We start from the raw sequence: 22,129 nt of genomic DNA, 5'->3' as shown, positions 1-22,129 counted from the left end.
CTTGTTATGCTACTGTAATCTCCACCACTTTTCCAAGGGGCATTTAAACCGTCTTGTTAAGCTACTGCGACCGGCACGTCTCTTCCAAGGTGCATTTAAACTGTCTTGTTAAGCTACTGCGACCTGCATGTCTCTTCCAAAGGGCATTTAAACAAACCGCCTAGCTAAGCTACTGCGACCTGCAAGCCTTTTCTAACGGCATTTAAACCCTCTTGTTAAGCTACTGCGACCTGCACGTCTCTTGCAAGGGGCATTTAAACTGTCTTGTTAAGCTACTGCGACATGCACTTCTCTTTCAAGGGGCATTTAAACTGTCTTGTTAAGCTACTGCGACCTGCACGTCTCTTCCAAGGGACATTTAAACTGTCTTGTTAAGCTACTGCGACCTCCACCTCTCTTCCATGGGGCATTTCAACCGTCTTGTTAAGCTACTGCGAACTGCACGTCTCTTCCAAGGGGCATTTAAACCGTCTTGTTAAGCTACTGCGACCGGCACGTCTCTTCCAAGGGGCATTTAAACTGTCTTGTTAAGCTACTGCAACCTCCACCGCTCTTCCAAGGGGCATTTAAACCGTCTTGTTAAGCTACTGCGACCTGCACGTCTCTTCCACGGGGCATATAAACCGTCTTGTTAAGCTACTGCGACCTGCACGTCTCTCCCAAGGGGCATTTAAACCATCTTGTTAAGCTACTGTAATCTCCACCACTTTTCCAAGGCGCATTTCAACCGTCTTGTTAAGGTTCTGCGACCTGCACATCTCTTCCAAGGGGCATTTAAACAGTCTTGTTAAGCTACTGCGACCTGCAAGTGTCTTCCAAGGGGCATTTAAACCGTCTTGGTAAGCTACTGCGACCTGCACGTCTGTTACAAGGGGAATTTACACTGTTTTGTTAAGCTACTGCGACCTCCACCTCTCTTCCATGGGGCATTTCAAACGTCTTGTTAAGCTACTGCGACCTGCAAGTCTCTTCCAAGGGGCATTTAAACCGTCTTATTAAGCTTCTGCGACCTGCACGTCTCTTCCAAGGGGCATTTAAACTTACTTTGTAAGCTATTTCGACCTCCAACTCTCTTCCAAGGGGCATTTAAACCGTCTTATTAAGCTTCTGCGACCTGCACGTCTCTTCCAAGGGGCATTTAAACTTACTTTGTAAGCTATTTCGACCTCCAACTCTCTTCCAAGGGGCATTTAAACCGTCTTGTTAAGCTACTGAGACCTGTATGTCTCTTCCAAGGGGCATTTGAACCGTCTTTTTAAGCTGCTGCGACCTGCATGTCTCTTCCAAGGGGCATTTAAACCGTCTTGTTAAACAACTGCGACCTGCACGTCTCTTCCAAGGGGCATTTAAACCGTCTTGTTAAGCTACTGCGACCTGCAAGACTATTCCAAGTGCATTTAAACCGTCTTGTTAAGTTACTGCGACCTGCACGTCTCTTCCAAGGGGCATTTAAACCGTCTTGTTAAGCTACTGCCACCTGCACGTCTCTTCCAAGGGACATTTAAACCGTCTTGTTATGCTACTGTAATCTCCACCACTTTTCCAAGGGGCATTTAAACCGTCTTGTTAAGCTACTGCGACCTGCAAGCCTATTCCAAGGGGCATTTAAACCGTCTTGTTAAGCTACTGCGACCTGCACGTCTCTTCCAAGGGGCATTTAAACCGTCTTGTTAAGCTACTGCGTCCTGCATGTCTCTACCAAGGTTCATTTAAACCGTCTTGTTAAGCTACTACGACCTGCACGTCTCTTCCAAGGCGTCGTTTAAACCATCTTGTTAAGCTACTGCGACCAGCACGTCTCTTCCAAGGAGCATTTAAACTGTCTTGGTAAGCTACTGCGACCTGCAATCCTATTCTAAGGGGCATTTAAACCTTCTTGTTAAGCTACTGCGACCTGCACGTCTCTTCCAAGGGGCATTTAAACCGTCTTGTTAAGCTACTGCGACCTGCTCGTCTCTTCCAAGGGGCATTTAAACCGTCTTGTTAAGCTACTGCGACCTGCACGTCTCTTCCAAGGCGCATTTAAACGGTCTTTTTAAGCTGCTGCGACTTGCACGTCTCTTCTAAGGTGCATTTAAACCGTGTTTTTAGGCTACTATAACCTCCACCACTTTTCCAAGGGACATTTAAACCGTTTTGTTAAGCTACTGCGACCTGCACGTCTCTTCCAAGGGGCATTTAAACCGTCTTGTTAAGCTACTGCGACCTGCATGTCTCCACCAAGGGGCATTTAAACCGTCTTGTTAAGCTACTGCGACCTGCATGTCTCTTACAAGGGGCATTTAAACCGTCTTGTTAAGCTAGTGCGACCTACACCGCTCTTCCAAGGGGCATTTAAACCGTCTTGGTAAACTACTGCGACCTGCACGTCTGTTCCAAGGGGCATTTAAACTGTCTTGTTAAGCTACTGCGACCTGCACGTCTGTTCCAAGGGCATTTAAACTGTCTTGTTAAGCTACTGCGACCACTTCCTCTCTTCCAAGGGGTATTTAAACCTTCTTGTTAAGCTACTGCGACCTGCACGTCTCTTCCAAGGGGCATTTAAACCGTCTTGTTAAGCCACTGCGACCTGCATGTCTCTTCCAAGGGGCATTTGAACCGTCTTTTTAAGCTGCTGCGACCTGCATGTCTCTTCCAAGGGGCATTTAAACCATCTTGTTAAGCTTCTGCTACCTGCACGTCTCTTCCAAGGGGCATTTAAACCGTCTTGTTAAGCTACGACGACCTGCACGTCTCTTCCAAGGGGCATTTAAACCATCTTGTTAAGCTACTGCGACCTGCACGTCTCTTCCAAGGGGCATTTAAACCGTCTTGTTAAGCCACGGCGACCTGCACGTCTCTTCCAAGGGGCATTTAAACCGTCTTGTTAAGCTACTGCGACTTGCACACCACTTCCAAGGGGCATTTAAACCGTCTTGTTATGCTACTGTAATCTCCACCACTTTTCCAAGGGGCATTTAAACCGTCTTGTTAAGCTACTGCGACCTGCACGTCTCTTGCAAAGGGCATTTAAACCGTCTTGTTAAGCTACTGCGACCTGCACGTCTCTTCCAAGGGGCATTTAAACTGTCTTGTTAAGCTACTGCGACCTCCACCTCTCTTCCAAGGGGCATTTCAACCGTCTTGTTAAGCTACTGCGACCTGCACGTCTCTTCCAAGGGGCATTTAAACCGTCTTATTAAGCTACTGCGACCTGCACGTCTTTTCCAAGGGGCATTTAAACAGTCTTGTTAAGCTACTGTAATCTCCACCACTTTTCCAAGGGGCATTTAAACTGTCTTGTTAAGCTACTGCGACCTGCAAGCCTATTCCAAGGGGCATTTAAACCGTCTTGTTAAGCTACTGCGACCTGCACGTCTCTTCCAAGGGGCATTTAAACCGTCTTGTTAAGCTACTGCAACCTGCACGTCTCTTCCAAGGGGCATTTAAACCGTCTTGTTATGCTACTGTAATCTCCACCACTTTTCCAAGGGGCATTTAAACCGTCTTGTTAAGCTACTGCGACCTGCAAGCCTATTCCAAGGGGCATTTAAACCGTCTTGTTAAGCTAGTGCGACCTACACCGCTCTTCCAAGGGGCATTTAAACCGTCTTGTTAAGCTACTGCGACCTGCACGTGTCTTCCAAGGGGCATTTAAACCGTCTTGGTAAGCTACTGCGACCTGCACGTCTGTTCCAAGGGGCATTTAAACTGTCTTGTTAAGCTACTGCGACTTGCACGTCTGTTCCAAGGGCATTTAAACTGTCTTGTTAAGCTACTGCGACCTTCACCTCTCTTCCAAGGGGTATTTACACCTTCTTGTTAAGCTACTGTGACCTGCACGTCTCTTCCAAGGGGCATTTAAACCATCTTGTTAAGCCACTGCGACCTGCATGTCTCTTCCAAGGGGCATTTTAACCGTCTTTTTAAGCTGCTGCGACCTGCATGTCTCTTCCAAGGGGCATTTAAACCATCTTGTTAAGCTTCTGCTACCTGCACGTCTCTTCCAAGGGGCATTTAAACTGTCTTGGTAAGCTGCTGCGACCTGCACCTCTCTTCCAAGGGGCATTTAAACCGTCTTGTTAAGCTACGACGACCTGCACGTCTCTTCCAAGGGGCATTTAAACCGTCTTGTTAAGCTACTGCGACCTGCACGTCTCTTCCAAGGGGCATTTAAACCGTCTTGTTAAGCTACGACGACCTGCACGTCTCTTCCAAGGGGCATTTAAACCGTCTTGTTATGCTACTGCGACTTGCACATCACTTCCAAGGGGCACTTAAACCGTCTTGTTATGCTACTGTAATCTCCACCACTTTTCCAAGGGGCATTTAAACCATCTTGTTAAGCTACTGCGACCGGCACGTCTCTTCCAAGGTGCATTTAAACTGTCTTGTTAAGCTACTGCGACCTGCATGTCTCTTCCAAGGGGCATTTAAACAAACCGTCTTGCTAAGCTACTGCGACCTGCAAGCCTTTTCTAACGGGCATTTAAACCGTCTTATTAAGCTACTGCGACCTGCACGTCTCTTGCAAGGGGCATTTAAACTGTTTTGTTAAGCTACTGCGACATGCACTTCTCTTTCAAGGGGCATTTAAACTGTCTTGTTAAGCTACTGCGACCTGCACGTCTCTTCCAAGGGACATTTAAACTGTCTTGTTAAGCTACTGCGACCTCCACCTCTCTTCCATGGGGCATTTCAACCGTCTTGTTAAGCTACTGCGAACTGCACGTCTCTTCCAAGGGGCATTTAAACCGTCTTGTTAAGCTACTGCGACCTGCACGTCTCTTCCAAGGGGCATTTAAACTGTCTTGTTAAGCTACTGCAACCTCCACCGCTCTTCCAAGGGGCATTTAAACCGTCTTGTTAAGCTACTGCGACCTGCACGTCTCTTCCACGGGGCATATAAACCGTCTTGTTAAGCTACTGCAACCTGCACGTCTCTCCCAAGGGGCATTTAAACCATCTTGTTAAGCTACTGTAATCTCCATCACTTTTCCAAGGCGCAATTCAACCGTCTTGTTAAGCTTCTGCTACCTGCACGTCTCTTCCAACGGGCATTTAAACTGTCTTGGTAAGCTGCTGCGACCTGCACCTCTCTTCCAAGGGGCATTTAAACCGTCTTGTTAAGCTACGACGACCTGCACGTCTCTTCCAAGGGGCATTTAAACCGTCTTGTTAAGCTACGACGACCTGCACGTCTCTTCCAATGGGCATTTAAACCGTCTTGTTAAGCTACTGTGACTTGCACATCACTTCCAAGGGGCATTTAAACCGTCTTGTTATGCTACTGTAATCTCCACCACTTTTCCAAGGGGCATTTAAACCGTCTTGTTAAGCTACTGCGACCGGCACGTCTCTTCCAAGGTGCATTTAAACTGTCTTGTTAAGCTACTGCGACCTGCATGTCTCTTCCAAAGGGCATTTAAACAAACCGCCTAGCTAAGCTACTGCGACCTGCAAGCCTTTTCTAACGGCATTTAAACCCTCTTGTTAAGCTACTGCGACCTGCACGTCTCTTGCAAGGGGCATTTAAACTGTCTTGTTAAGCTACTGCGACATGCACTTCTCTTTCAAGGGGCATTTAAACTGTCTTGTTAAGCTACTGCGACCTGCACGTCTCTTCCAAGGGACATTTAAACTGTCTTGTTAAGCTACTGCGACCTCCACCTCTCTTCCATGGGGCATTTCAACCGTCTTGTTAAGCTACTGCGAACTGCACGTCTCTTCCAAGGGGCATTTAAACCGTCTTGTTAAGCTACTGCGACCGGCACGTCTCTTCCAAGGGGCATTTAAACTGTCTTGTTAAGCTACTGCAACCTCCACCGCTCTTCCAAGGGGCATTTAAACCGTCTTGTTAAGCTACTGCGACCTGCACGTCTCTTCCACGGGGCATATAAACCGTCTTGTTAAGCTACTGCGACCTGCACGTCTCTCCCAAGGGGCATTTAAACCATCTTGTTAAGCTACTGTAATCTCCACCACTTTTCCAAGGCGCATTTCAACCGTCTTGTTAAGGTTCTGCGACCTGCACATCTCTTCCAAGGGGCATTTAAACAGTCTTGTTAAGCTACTGCGACCTGCAAGTGTCTTCCAAGGGGCATTTAAACCGTCTTGGTAAGCTACTGCGACCTGCACGTCTGTTACAAGGGGAATTTACACTGTTTTGTTAAGCTACTGCGACCTCCACCTCTCTTCCATGGGGCATTTCAAACGTCTTGTTAAGCTACTGCGACCTGCAAGTCTCTTCCAAGGGGCATTTAAACCGTCTTATTAAGCTTCTGCGACCTGCACGTCTCTTCCAAGGGGCATTTAAACTTACTTTGTAAGCTATTTCGACCTCCAACTCTCTTCCAAGGGGCATTTAAACCGTCTTATTAAGCTTCTGCGACCTGCACGTCTCTTCCAAGGGGCATTTAAACTTACTTTGTAAGCTATTTCGACCTCCAACTCTCTTCCAAGGGGCATTTAAACCGTCTTGTTAAGCTACTGAGACCTGTATGTCTCTTCCAAGGGGCATTTGAACCGTCTTTTTAAGCTGCTGCGACCTGCATGTCTCTTCCAAGGGGCATTTAAACCGTCTTGTTAAACAACTGCGACCTGCACGTCTCTTCCAAGGGGCATTTAAACCGTCTTGTTAAGCTACTGCGACCTGCAAGACTATTCCAAGTGCATTTAAACCGTCTTGTTAAGTTACTGCGACCTGCACGTCTCTTCCAAGGGGCATTTAAACCGTCTTGTTAAGCTACTGCCACCTGCACGTCTCTTCCAAGGGACATTTAAACCGTCTTGTTATGCTACTGTAATCTCCACCACTTTTCCAAGGGGCATTTAAACCGTCTTGTTAAGCTACTGCGACCTGCAAGCCTATTCCAAGGGGCATTTAAACCGTCTTGTTAAGCTACTGCGACCTGCACGTCTCTTCCAAGGGGCATTTAAACCGTCTTGTTAAGCTACTGCGTCCTGCATGTCTCTACCAAGGTTCATTTAAACCGTCTTGTTAAGCTACTACGACCTGCACGTCTCTTCCAAGGCGTCGTTTAAACCATCTTGTTAAGCTACTGCGACCAGCACGTCTCTTCCAAGGAGCATTTAAACTGTCTTGGTAAGCTACTGCGACCTGCAATCCTATTCTAAGGGGCATTTAAACCTTCTTGTTAAGCTACTGCGACCTGCACGTCTCTTCCAAGGGGCATTTAAACCGTCTTGTTAAGCTACTGCGACCTGCTCGTCTCTTCCAAGGGGCATTTAAACCGTCTTGTTAAGCTACTGCGACCTGCACGTCTCTTCCAAGGCGCATTTAAACGGTCTTTTTAAGCTGCTGCGACTTGCACGTCTCTTCTAAGGTGCATTTAAACCGTGTTTTTAGGCTACTATAACCTCCACCACTTTTCCAAGGGACATTTAAACCGTTTTGTTAAGCTACTGCGACCTGCACGTCTCTTCCAAGGGGCATTTAAACCGTCTTGTTAAGCTACTGCGACCTGCATGTCTCCACCAAGGGGCATTTAAACCGTCTTGTTAAGCTACTGCGACCTGCATGTCTCTTACAAGGGGCATTTAAACCGTCTTGTTAAGCTAGTGCGACCTACACCGCTCTTCCAAGGGGCATTTAAACCGTCTTGGTAAACTACTGCGACCTGCACGTCTGTTCCAAGGGGCATTTAAACTGTCTTGTTAAGCTACTGCGACCTGCACGTCTGTTCCAAGGGCATTTAAACTGTCTTGTTAAGCTACTGCGACCTCTTCCTCTCTTCCAAGGGGTATTTAAACCTTCTTGTTAAGCTACTGCGACCTGCACGTCTCTTCCAAGGGGCATTTAAACCGTCTTGTTAAGCCACTGCGACCTGCATGTCTCTTCCAAGGGGCATTTGAACCGTCTTTTTAAGCTGCTGCGACCTGCATGTCTCTTCCAAGGGGCATTTAAACCATCTTGTTAAGCTTCTGCTACCTGCACGTCTCTTCCAAGGGGCATTTAAACCGTCTTGTTAAGCTACGACGACCTGCACGTCTCTTCCAAGGGGCATTTAAACCATCTTGTTAAGCTACTGCGACCTGCACGTCTCTTCCAAGGGGCATTTAAACCGTCTTGTTAAGCCACGGCGACCTGCACGTCTCTTCCAAGGGGCATTTAAACCGTCTTGTTAAGCTACTGCGACTTGCACACCACTTCCAAGGGGCATTTAAACCGTCTTGTTATGCTACTGTAATCTCCACCACTTTTCCAAGGGGCATTTAAACCGTCTTGTTAAGCTACTGCGACCTGCACGTCTCTTGCAAAGGGCATTTAAACCGTCTTGTTAAGCTACTGCGACCTGCACGTCTCTTCCAAGGGGCATTTAAACTGTCTTGTTAAGCTACTGCGACCTCCACCTCTCTTCCAAGGGGCATTTCAACCGTCTTGTTAAGCTACTGCGACCTGCACGTCTCTTCCAAGGGGCATTTAAACCGTCTTATTAAGCTACTGCGACCTGCACGTCTTTTCCAAGGGGCATTTAAACAGTCTTGTTAAGCTACTGTAATCTCCACCACTTTTCCAAGGGGCATTTAAACTGTCTTGTTAAGCTACTGCGACCTGCAAGCCTATTCCAAGGGGCATTTAAACCGTCTTGTTAAGCTACTGCGACCTGCACGTCTCTTCCAAGGGGCATTTAAACCGTCTTGTTAAGCTACTGCAACCTGCACGTCTCTTCCAAGGGGCATTTAAACCGTCTTGTTATGCTACTGTAATCTCCACCACTTTTCCAAGGGGCATTTAAACCGTCTTGTTAAGCTACTGCGACCTGCAAGCCTATTCCAAGGGGCATTTAAACCGTCTTGTTAAGTTACTGCGACCTGCACGTCTCTTCCAAGGGGCATTTAAACCGTCTTGTTAAGCTACTGCGTCCTGCATGTCTCTACCAAGGGGCATTTAAACCATCTTGTTAAGCTACTGCGACCTGCACGTCTCTTCCAAGGGGTCGTTTAAACCATCTTGTTAAGCTACTGCGACCAGCACGTCTCTTCCAAGGGGCATTTAAACTCTCTTGGTAAGCTACTGCGACCTGCAATCCTATTCTAAGGGGCATTTAAACCCTCTTGTTAAGCTACTGCGACCTGCACGTCTCTTCCGAGGGGCATTTAAACCGTCTTGTTAAGCTACTGCGACCTGCTCGTCTCTTTCAAGGGGCATTTAAACCGTCTTTTTAAGCTGCTGCGACTTGCACGTCTCTTCTAAGGGGCATTTAAACAGTCTTGTTAAGCTGCTGCGACCTGCATGTCTCTTCCAAGGGGCATTTAAACCGTCTTGTTAAGCTACTGCGACCTGCAAGTGTCTTCCAAGGGGCATTTAAACCGTCTTGGTAAGCTACTGCGACCTGCACGTCTGTTGCAAGGGGCATTTACACTGTCTTGTTAAGCTACTGCGACCTCCACCTCTCTTCCATGGGGCATTTCAACCGTCTTGTTAAGCTACTGCGACCTACATGTCTCTTCCAAGGGGCATTTAAACCGTCTTATTAAGCTTCTGCGACCTGCACGTTTCTTCCAAGGGGCATTTAAACTTACTTTGTAAGCTATTTCGACCTCCAACTCTCTTCCAAGGGGCATTTAAACCGTCTTGTTAAGCTACTGCGACCTGCATGTCTCTTCCAAGGGGCATTTGAACCGTCTTTTTAAGCTGCTGCGACCTGCATGTCTCTTCCAAGGGGCATTTAAACCGTCTTGTTAAACAACTGCGACCTGCACGTCTCTTCCAAGGGGCATTTAAACCGTCTTGTTAAGCTACTGCGACCTGCAAGCCTATTCCAAGGGGCATTTAAACCGTCTTGTTTAGCTACTGCGACCTGCACGTCTCTTCCAAGGGGCATTTAAACCGTCTTGTTAAGCTACTGCAACCTGCACGTCTCTTCCAAGGGGCATTTAAACCGTCTTGTTATGCTACTGTAATCTCCACCACTTTTCCAAGGGGCATTTAAACCGTCTTGTTAAGCTACTGCGACCTGCAAGCCTATTCCAAGGGGCATTTAAACCGTCTTGTTTAGCTACTGCGACCTGCACGTCTCTTCCAAGGGGCATTTAAACTGTCTTGTTAAGCTACTGCGACCTCCACCTCTCTTCCAAGGGGCATTTCAACCGTCTTGTTAAGCTACTGCGACCTGCACGTCTCTTCCAAGGGGCATTTAAACCGTCTTATTAAGCTACTGCGACCTGCACGTCTCTTCCAAGGGGCATTTAAACAGTCTTGTTAAGCTACTGTAATCTCCACCACTTTTCCAAGGTGCATTTCAACTGTCTTGTTAAGCTACTGCGACCTGCACGTCTCTTCCAAGGGGCATTTAAACCGTCTTGTTAAGCTACTGCGACCTGCACTTCTCTTCCAAGGAGCATTTAAACTGTCTTGTTAAGCTACTGCGACCTCCACCGCTCTTCCAAGTGGCATTTAAACCGTCTTGTTAAGCTTCTGCGACCTGCACGTCTCTTCCAAGGGGCATTTAAACAGTCTTGTTAAGCTGCTGCGACCTGCATGTCTCTTCCAAGGGGCATTTAAACAGTCTTGTTAAGCTACTGCGACCTCCACCGCTCTTCCAAGGGCCATTTAAACCATCTTGGTAAGCTACTGCGATCTGCAAGCCTCTTCCAAGGGGCATTTATACCGTCTTGTTAAGGTACTGCGACCTGCACGCCTCTTAGAAGGGGCATATAAAACATCTTGTTAAGCTACTGCGACCTGCACGTCTTTTCCAAGGGGCATTTTAACCGTCTTGTTATGCTACTGTGACCGGCACGTCTCTTCGAAGGTGCATTTAAACTGTCTTGTTAAGCTACTGCGAACTGCATGTCTCTTCCAAGGGGCATTTAAACAAACCGTCTTGCTAAGCTACTGCGACCTGCAAGCCTTTTCTAACGGGTATTTAAACCCTCTTGTTAAGCTACTGCTACCTGCACGTCTCTCCCAAGGGGCATTTAAACCGTCTTGTTAAGCTACTGTAATCTCCACCACTTTTCCAAGGGGCATTTCAACTGTCTTGATAAGCTACTGCGACCTGCACGTCTCTTCCAAGGGGCATTTACACCGTCTTGTTAAGCTACTGCGACCTGCATGTCTCTAGCAAGGGGCATTTAAACCGTCTTGTTAAGCTTCTGCGACCTGCACATCTCTTCCAAGGGGCATTTAAACAGTCTTGTTAAGCTGCTGCGACCTGCATGTCTCTTCCAAGGGGCATTTAAACCGTCTTGTTAAGCTACTGCGACCTGCATGTGTCTTCCAAGGGGCATTTAAACCGTCTTGGTAAGCTACTGCGACCTGCAGTCCTTTTCTAAGGGGCATTTAAACCATCTTGTTAAGCTACTGCGACCTGCACGTCTCTTGCAAGGGGCATTTAAACCGTCTTTTTAAGCTACGGCGACCTGCACGTCTCTTCCAAGCTGCATTTAAACCGTCTTGTTAAGCTACTGCGACCTGCACGTCTGTTCCAAGGGGCATTTACACTGTCTTGTTAAGCTACTGCGACCTCCACCTCTCTTCCATGGGGCATCTCAACCGTCTTGTTAAGCTACTGCGAACTGCATGTCTCTTCCAAGGGGCATTTAAAACGTCTTATTAAGCTTCTGCGACCTGCACGTCTCTTCCAAGGGGCATTTAAACTTACTTTGTAAGCTATTTCGACCTCCACCTCTCTTCCAAGGGGCATTTAAACCGTCTTGTTAAGCTACTGCGACCTGCATGTCTCTTCCAAGGGGCATTTGAACCGTCTTTTTAAGCTGCTGCGACCTGCATGTCTCTTCCAAGGGGCATTTATACCGTCTTGTTAAACAACTGCGAACTGCACGTCTCTACCAAGGGGCATTTAAACCCTCTTGTTAAGCTACTGCGACCTGCAAGCCTATTCCAAGGGGCATTTAAACCGTCTTGTTAAGCTACTGCGACCTGCACTTCTCTTCCAAGGGGTATTTAAACCGTCTTGTTAAGCTACTGCGACCTGCACGTCTCTTCCACGGGGCATACAAACCGTCTTGTTAAGCTACTGCAACCTGCACGTCTCTCCCAAGGGGCATTTAAACCATCTTGTTAAGCTACTGTAATCTCCACCACTTTTTCAAGGCGCATTTCAACCGTCTTGTTAAGCTTCTGCCACCTGCACATCTCTTCCAAGGGGCATTTAAACCGTCTTGTTAAGCTACTGCGACCTGCAAGTGTCTTCCAAGGGGCATTTAAACCGTCTTGGTAAGCTACTGCGACCTGCACGTCTGTTGCAAGGGGCATTTACACTGTCTTGTTAAGCTACTGCGACCTCCACCTCTCTTCCATGGGGCATTTCAACCGTCTTGTTAAGCTACTGCGACCTACATGTCTCTTCCAAGGGGCATTTAAACCGTCTTATTAAGCTTCTGCGACCTGCACGTTTCTTCCAAGGGGCATTTAAACTTACTTTGTAAGCTATTTCGACCTCCAACTCTCTTCCAAGGGGCATTTAAACCGTCTTGTTAAGCTACTGCGACCTGCATGTCTCTTCCAAGGGGCATTTGAACCGTCTTTTTAAGCTGCTGCGACCTGCATGTCTCTTCCAAGGGGCATTTAAACCGTCTTGTTAAACAACTGCGACCTGCACGTTTCTTCCAAGGGGCATTTAAACCGTCTTGTTAAGCTACTGCGACCTGCAAGCCTATTCCAAGGGGCATTTAAACCGTCTTGTTAAGCTACTGCGACCTGCACGTCTCTTCCAAGGGGCATTTAAACCGTCTTGTTAAGCTACTGCAACCTGCACGTCTCTTCCAAGGGGCATTTAAACCGTCTTGTTATGCTACTGTAATCTCCACCACTTTTCCAAGGGGCATTTAAACCGTCTTGTTAAGCTACTGCGACCTGCAAGCCTATTCCAAGGGGCATTTAAACCGTCTTGTTAAGCTACTGCGACCTGCACGTCTCTTCCAAGGGGCATTTAAACCGTCTTGTTAAGCTACTGCGTCCTGCATGTCTCTACCAAGGGGCATTTAAACCATCTTGTTAAGCTACTGCGACCTGCACGTCTCTTCCAAGGGGTCGTTTAAACCATCTTGTTAAGCTACTGCGACCAGCACGTCTCTTCCAAGGGGCATTTAAACTCTCTTGGTAAGCTACTGCGACCTGCAATCCTATTCTAAGGGGTATTTAAACCCTCTTGTTAACCTACTGCGACCTGCTCGTCTCTTTCAAGGGGCATTTAAACCGTCTTGCTAAGCTACTGCGACCTGCACGTCTCTTCCAAGGCGCATTTAAACCGTCTTTTTAAGCTGCTGCGACTTGCACGTCTCTTCTAAGGGGCATTTAAACAGTCTTGTTAAGCTGCTGCGACCTGCATGTTTCTTCCAAGGGGCATTTAAACCGTCTTGTTAAGCTACTGCGACCTGCAAGTGTCTTCCAAGGGGCATTTAAACCGTCTTGGTAAGCTACTGCGACCTGCACGTCTGTTGCAAGGGGCATTTACACTGTCTTGTTAAGCTACTGCGACCTCCACCTCTCTTCCATGGGGCATTTCAACCGTCTTGTTAAGCTACTGCGACCTACATGTCTCTTCCAAGGGGCATTTAAACCGTCTTATTAAGCTTCTGCGACCTGCACGTTTCTTCCAAGGGGCATTTAAACTTACTTTGTAAGCTATTTCGACCTCCAACTCTCTTCCAAGGGGCATTTAAACCGTCTTGTTAAGCTACTGCGACCTGCATGTCTCTTCCAACTGGCATTTGAACCGTCTTTTTAAGCTGCTGCGACCTGCATGTCTCTTCCAAGGGGCATTTAAACCATCTTGTTAAACAACTGCGACCTGCACGTCTCTTCCAAGGGGCATTTAAACCGTCTTGTTAAGCTACTGCGACCTGCAAGCCTATTCCAAAGGGGCATTTAAACCGTCTTGTTAAGCTACTGCGACCTGCACGTCTCTTCCAAGGGGCATTTAAACCGTCTTGTTAAGCTACTGCAACCTGCACGTCTCTTCCAAGGGGCATTTAAACCGTCTTGTTATGCTACTGTAATCTCCACCACTTTTCCAAGGGGCATTTAAACCGTCTTGTTAAGCTACTGCGACCTGCAAGCCTATTCCAAGGGGCATTTAAACCGTCTTGTTAAGCTACTGCGACCTGCACGTCTCTTCCAAGGGGCATTTAAACCGTCTTGTTAAGCTACTGCGTCCTGCATGTCTCTACCAAGGGGCATTTAAACCATCTTGTTAAGCTACTGCGACCTGCACGTCTCTTCCAAGGGGTCGTTTAAACCATCTTGTTAAGCTACTGCGACCAGCACGTCTCTTCCAAGGGGCATTTAAACTCTCTTGGTAAGCTACTGTGACCTGCAATCTTATTCTAAGGGGCATTTAAACCCTCTTGTTAAGCTACTGCGACCTGCACGTCTCTTCTAAGGGGCATTTAAACCGTCTTGTTAAGCTACTGCGACCTGCTCGTCTCTTCCAAGGGGCATTTAAACCGTCTTGCTAAGCTACTGCGACCTGCACGTCTCTTCCAAGGCGCATTTAAACCGTCTTTTTAAGCTGCTGCGACTTGCACGTCTCTTCTAAGGTGCATTTAAACCGTGTTTTTAGGCTACTATAACCTCCACCACTTTTCCAAGGGACATTTAAACCGTTTTGTTAAGCTACTGTGACCTGCACGTCTCTTCCAAGGGGCATTTAAACCGTCTTGTTAAGCTACTGCGACCTGCATGTCTCCACCAAGGGGCATTTAAACCGTCTTGGTAAGCTACTGCGACCTGCACGTCTGTTCCAAGGGGCATTTAAACTGTCTTGTTAAGCTACTGCGACCTGCACGTCTGTTCCAAGGGCATTTAAACTGTCTTGTTAAGCTACTGCGACCTCCACCTCTCTTCCAAGGGGTATTTAAACCTTCTTGTTAAGCTACTGCGACCTGCACGTCTCTTCCAAGGGGCATTTAAAGTGTCTTGTTAAGCCACTGCGACCTGCATGTCTCTTCCAAGGGGCATTTGAACCATCTTGTTAAGCTTCTGCTACCTGCACGTCTCTTCCAAGGGGCATTTAAACTGTCTTGGTAAGCTGCTGCGACCTGCACCTCTCTTCCAAGGGGCATTTAAACCGTCTTGTTAAGCTACGACGACCTGCACGTCTCTTCCAAGGGGCATTTAAACCGTCTTGTTAAGCTACTGCGACCTGCACGTCTCTTCCAAGGGGCATTTAAACCGTCTTGTTAAGCTACGACGACCTGCACGTCTCTTCCAAGGGGCATTTAAACCGTCTTGTTAAGCTACTGCAACTTGCACATCACTTCCAAGGGGCATTTAAACCGTCTTGTTATGCTACTGTAATCTCCACCACTTTTCCAAGGGGCATTTAAACCGTCTTGTTAAGCTACTGCGACCTGCACGTCTCTTGCAAGGGGCATTTAAACTGTCTTGTTAAGCTACTGCGACCTGCACGTCTCTTTCAAGGGGCATTTAAACTGTCTTGTTAAGCTACTGCGACCTGCACGTCTCTTCCAAGGGGCATTTAAACTGTCTTGTTAAGCTACTGCGACCTCCACCTCTCTTCCACGGGGCATATAAACCGTCTTGTTAAGCTACTGCTACCTGCACGTCTCTCCCAAGGGGCATTTAAACCGTCTTGTTAAGCTACTGTAATCTCCACCACTTTTCCAAGGGGCATTTCAACTGTCTTGTTAAGCTACTGCGACCTGCACGTCTCTTCCAAGGGGCATTTAAACTGTCTTGTTAAGCTACTGCGACCTCCACCTCTCTTCCACGGGGCATATAAACCGTCTTGTTAAGCTACTGCTACCTGCACGTCTCTCCCAAGGGGCATTTAAACCGTCTTGTTAAGCCACTGTAATCTCCACCACTTTTCCAAGGGGCATTTCAACTGTCTTGTTAAGCTACTGCGACCTGCACGTCTCTTCCAAGGGGCATTTACACCGTCTTGTTAAGCTACTGCGATCTGCATGTCTCTAGCAAAGGGCATTTAAACCGTCTTGTAAAGCTTCTGCGACCTGCACATCTCTTCCAAGGGGCATTTAAACAGTCTTGTTAAGCTGCTGCGACCTGCATGTCTCTTCCAAGGGGCATTTCAACCGTCTTGTTAAGCTAATGCGACCTGCACGTCTCTTCCAAGGGGCATTTAATCTGTCTTGTTAAGCTACGACGACCTGCACGTCTCTTCCAAGGGGCATTTAAACCGTCTTGTTAAGCTACTGCGACTTGCACATCACTTCCAAGGGGCATTTAAACCGTCTTGTTATGCTACTGTAATCTCCACCACTTTTCCAAGGGGCATTTAAACCGTCTTGTTAAGCTACTGCGACCTGCATGTCTCTTGCAAGGGGCATTTAAACTGTCTTGTTAAGCTACTGCGACCTGCACGTCTCTTTCAAGGGGCATTTAAACTGTCTTGTTAAGCTACTGCGACCTGCACGTCTCTTCCAAGGGGCATTTAAACTGTCTTGTTAAGCTACTGCGACCTCCACCTCTCTTCCAAGGGGCATTTCAACCGTCTTGTTAAGCTACTGCGTCCTGCACGTCTCTTCCAAGGGGCATTTAAACAGTCTTGTTAAGCTACTGCGACCTGCACGTCTCTTCCAAGGGGCATTTCAACTGTCTTGTTAAGCTACTGCGACCTGCATGTCTCTAGCAAGGGGCATTTAAACCGTCTTGTAAAGCTTCTGCGACCTGCACATCTCTTCCAAGGAGCATTTAAACAGTCTTGTTAAGCTGCTGCGACCTGCATGTCTCTTCCAAGGGGCATTTAAACCGTCTTGTTAAGCTACTGCGACCTGCATGTGTCTTCCAAGGGGCATTTAAACCATCTTGGTAAGCTACTGCGACCTGCAGTCCTTTTCTAAGGGGCATTTAAACCATCTTGTTAAGCTACTGCGACCTGCACGTCTGTTCTAAGGGGCATTTACACTGTCTTGTTAAGCTACTGCGACCTCCACCTCTCTTCCAATGGGCATTTCAACCGTCTTGTTAAGCTACTGCGACCTGCATGTGTGGCACCCCAGGGGTCTGGTCTCCACAGTAATAGCAATGTTATGTCTGAGAGCAGGTGGGAGGTCTCTTGGTCAGGAATCCTATGCATGCCACACCTCCTGCCCAGTCCTGGGAGGGGAAGAACTTCCCCTATATAAAACTGGGGCTGAGGCAGGGTTAGAGAGAAGAGAAGAGAAGAGTAGAGAGAGAAGAGGAGAAGCAGCTTTAGGAAAGAGAGATCAGGAGCTCTGAGGAAGTCGTGCTAAAAGGAATCAGGGGCTGGCAGCTGAAGAGCTCGCCCTGATTGAAGAGTTACCACCGGACCCGGAGTCCGAGGCTGTGGGGACTAACCCTGACCCAGCAGCAGAACCCGACCGGCAGGGGATTTCAGGTCCTTTGGCCAAGAAACCCGAAGGCACGGTCACACGCGTGGGACCAGCACCGCCATCGTGGAGCGGAAGCCACTAGAAGGCCCCGAGTCACCGGCCATACGGGTGAGCACCACACGGTACACTCAGGGACGTGGGCTACCTTTACCCGCCTCTAGCAAGGTAGCCAGAAGAGTACAATTAGTTGGGGAGGCCTACAAATCCGCCTGGCCAAGGGGGATCCCATCTGCTCAAGGACTGACCAGGCCCCGACCGCTAGCCAGTACTCCGGGAGGGTCTATCTTTGTCACCAGTAAAGACCCTGAACTACACCGCATCGTCTCTAAGTGGTTCCTGCTACCCCCATCATCCACGTCGGCTGCCCTGAGGCCATACCCCTCCCGTTGGGGGTTATACCATCCACGCTGCACCATCCTTCCACCGGCCTCAGCGGTCTGCCCTGCAGCGGCAGCTCCATAGCTGCATTCAACGGGTGGCGTAGTCGTCCTACATCTACTGCTAATATACCGCCACTTAGTCTGACTCCCTTGGCACGGACCGGGTCACCGCCACGAGACTACTACCCCTATCAGATCCGGCTCCGGGTAGGCTCCCGCGTGCGCAACGCTGCGCGACTCAGGCCCAGGGGCGCGTCAACTTTTGGCGTAGTCGGCAGGATCTCGTGCCCGCAACCACCGGGTACTGCGTGCCTGAAAAAGACTGTTCAAACTTACCAGTGGTGAAGTTTCCCGCCATCCGGCGCCATCTTCTACCTTCTTCCCGCCATCCGCGAAGTTTTCCCGCCATCCGGCGCCATCTTCTGCCTTCTTCCCGCCATCCGTGGAGTTTTCCCGCCGTTGGACGCCATCTTGAAGACGCCGCACGGGAAGAAGAGGGGCGTGGACTCCGAAAGCGCGCGAGAACTGAAGCCCCGCCTCACGTCCGGACGTTGCGTAAGGTCCTGGAAGGAGCCCAGCAGACGCCGACGTCACAGGAGCGCGATGGAAGGTCCTCAACCCTGACGATCCACTGCGGAGCCGCGGCCTATGGAAGAGGATCATCGCAAGGTAGGCCACGGTCCACTAGGGGGGAGGAAGATGTCGGATACGGAGGAGAGCTTCACTGCCTCAACCCCCGCCAGCGCCAGCGCTGCTGCAGTCATGCCTTTCACCATGCCCTATATCCCGGGAGAAGCCTGGATACCCCAATACTCAGGGGACTCACATACCCCGAATGACTCTAGCTAAAAGCTGGGTAGCCTCTTCCAGGTGTACCCCCTCACAGAAGAGCAAAAAGTGAGCATCCTGGTGGCCCAACTAACCGGGGCAGCCCAAAGGGAGGTAAAGTCCTGGCCACCTGGGAGGAGGACTGTCGCAGGGATACTAACCCGGCTGAGGGACACCTTTGATACCCGCACCTCAGCCGAGATTAAGCTTAAATTCTATGGGTGCAAGCAGCGAGCACATGAGAGTATAAGGGACTATGCACTAAACCTACAAGAGGCCCTGAGAGCCATTAAGCAGACCGACCCCGACAGCGTGGGAAACGAGGACAGGCTGTTGACCGAACAATTTATAGAGGGACTATATTGCAATGTCCACCGAACCCAGTTGCGGGCCATAGCCTTACAGGATCCTCATCTGGACTTTGCACAGTTCAAGGACAGAGCCATCCGGGTGCTCCGAGAACCGGCACCGGGTGGCGTTGTGACCCACAGGCGCCCAGCTATCATTTACCACCAGGAGGCGGCGCCCTTGTCGGCAGGGCCTGTGGGGGCTGATGCGCAGGCTTTGAACAATGACCCGGCTCCAGACCTGCACCATCAGGTCCAAGAGCTAGCTAAAAGCGTTGCTGCGCTAACCCAAACTGTGCAGTCTTTACAGGTTTCCACTCCAGGGAAGATCCAGCTGGCATCCGGACCGGAGGACATCCCGTGGTGTCGACCAAGGAGGACCCCACCGGCCAGAGGAAGACCCAGCGACCGATACAACGAGGACGGACAACCCATCTGCCGCCGCTGCAATCAACCCGGACATATGGCAAGGTACTGTCCTTTAAACTGGCACAACCTGGGGTAGAGGGCCAACCCCCAGGAAAAAGATCACCAGGCCCATCGAACTGGCGCGACAAATATGTGGGAGGACGTCCAGTCTTGCCTGTGGTACTGGATGGCATTCCTATGAGTGCCCTACTGGACACCGGGTCACAGGTCACCACCATCCCGTACGTGCTCTTCAAGCAGTACTGGAATGACTCGGATATAACCCACTACCCTGACGACGACTTGAGTATCATCACCAGCAATGGTCAACCCGTGCCGCAGATCGGATTTAAAGAGATGAGAATTAAAATCGGTAGAGTCGAACTGGCAGCACAGGGACTGATCATTGTAGACATTGACAAGCGCGAGAGTCACCCAAAGATAACTCTAGGAACTAATGTGATTGAAAATTGTCTTGCAGAGGTGATTTTCATTTTACAGCAGGTTGCCAAGAACGCCAGCTCCGGCCAGCAGCGAGTGCTCCAGAAAGAGATCCGGGCACTGATGCGACGGCAACAAGTGGAACTCTCCGGCGGTGAGATTGGTAGCGTAAGAATGTGTGACCATTTCCCTATTGCCATGCCCCCGAAAAGTGAAATGATGATTTGGTGCCGGGCAGCTATTGGTCTGAGAGGTAGAGATTACCAGGCCATGGTAGAACCAGTCTACTCAGACAGTAGGCCCACCATTTTGACAGCCCGGGGGGTAGTTGATGTACACCATGGGAGGGTGCCCGTTCGCATAATAAATATCGGGAAAAGGGAAGTATACCTGCCCCGGTATGCTACGCTAGCCAAATTATATACTATCAACCAAAATTCTATACAGTCTGTGGAACCCTTGCCTCCATCTCATCCGGAGGAAGGTAACGGCTCTAAGAAAATAATGGAGGATTGGTGTCAGCAACTACATTTGGGTACTGACTCCACTCCCTCCCACCAGAAACAGGGAGTCTACCGGGTGGTTCAAGAGTACGAGAGAGTGTTTAGTAAACACCCGTTAGACTTCGGGCGAGTCAAGGGGGTAGAACATCACATCCCCACGGGAGACCATCCTCCCATAAAAGAGAGGTATCGACCCGTACCCCCTGCACACTACCAACACGCCAAGGGGATGCTTAGAGACATGAAGGAGGCTGGGGTAATCAGGGATAGCTGTAGCCCCTGGGCAGCTCCACTAGTCTTGGTCAAAAAGAAAGACAACACCATGAGAATGTGTGTAGATTACCGGAAAATTAACCGTATCACACACAAAGATGCGTACCCCTTACCAAGAATAGAGGAGTCTTTGGCTGCTTTAAAATCTGCTAACTTCTTCTCTACCTTGGATCTCACTAGCGGGTACTGGCAGGTTCCTGTAGCAGAGGCGGATCGGGAGAAGACCGCATTCACCACCCAGATGGGACTTAGCGAGTTTACCTGCATGCCGTTTGGACTCTGCAACGCACCAGGAACCTTCCAGCGATTGATGGAATGCTGTCTGGGACACCGAAACTTTGAGACGGTCCTGTTATACCTGGACGATGTAATCGTCTACTCCAAGACCTACGAGGACCACCTGAAGCACCTGGCGGAAGTGTTTGAAGCTCTGGCAAGTTACGGCCTAAAGGTGAAACCTTCCAAGTGTCACCTCCTGAAGCCAAAGGTGCAGTACCTGGGACACGTGGTGAGTGCTGACGGAGTGGCTCCCGACCCTGATAAGATCACCGCAATTAAGGAATGGCCAAGCCCCTCCAGCGTAAAGGAAGTGAGGCAGTTCCTCGGGTTGGTAGGCTACTACCGAAGGTTCATTCCCGGTTTCACCAAAAAGGCAGCTCCTATGCAGGACCTCCTGATAGGCCAGTCCAGGAAGGCCAAGAACGAGAAGCCACCCTTCAGATGGGAGAAGCTGGAAGAAGAGTCCTTCCGCCAGCTGAAGATGGCCCTCACGGGGGATGAAATCCTGGCGTACCCTGATTATAGCCAGCCCTTTATCCTCTACACCGACGCCAGTAACATCGGGCTAGGAGCCGTACTGTCCCAGATCCAGCTGGGGAAAGAACGGGTAATTGCTTACGCCAGCCGAAAACTGCGACCCACCGAAAGAAACCCTGAGAATTACAGCTCATTTAAGCTAGAGTTCCTGGCAGTGGTGTGGGCAGTCACCGAACGCTTTAAGCACTACCTCGCTTCTTCCCGGTTCACCGTGTACACGGATAACAACCCGTTGACACACCTGGACACTGCAAGACTCGGTGCCCTAGAGCACAGATGGATGGCCCGCTTGTCCAACTATGAGTTTACAATCAAATACCGGGCAGGACGCTCCAATACCAAGGCGGACGCCCTGTCCAGGATGCCAAACCTACCGGACGTAGGGGAAGATTCAGAGGGACTGGAAGAAGTTGAGCTCCCCGCGTTCCACCGTCATGGGACTGTCCAGTATTCCCACCGTGTAAGGAGTAAGCAATCCGCTACGTTCAACCCCTTACCTCATTACAACTGGGTGGAGACGCAAGACAGTGACCCTGCCGTCCGACTGGTAAAGGAGATGCTGACTCGGCCAGATGCACGCCTTGACCCGGACGCTCCGGAGGAAGCCAAACAACTGTGGGCTGAGAAGAGTCGACTGTTCCTTTACAAGGGGAAGTTGTGCCGCAGAATGGTTAACTCCCGGACGCATGAACTAATCTGGCAAGTGGTGGTGCCAAGAAGAGACGCAGCTATGGTGATGGAGGCATACCACGACGGAGCTGGGCATTTTGGATGGAAGAAGTTGGAGTTCCTGCTGCGCGGGCGGTTCCATTGGGTAGGCATGAGA

This window comes from Phyllobates terribilis, unplaced genomic scaffold, assembly GCF_046119375.1.
Source record: "Phyllobates terribilis strain yellow unplaced genomic scaffold, ASM4611937v1 Scaffold_5__5_contigs__length_657084704, whole genome shotgun sequence".
NCBI classification, from domain to species: Eukaryota; Metazoa; Chordata; class Amphibia; order Anura; family Dendrobatidae; genus Phyllobates; species Phyllobates terribilis.
Note: the sequence above shows the minus strand (reverse complement) of the source record.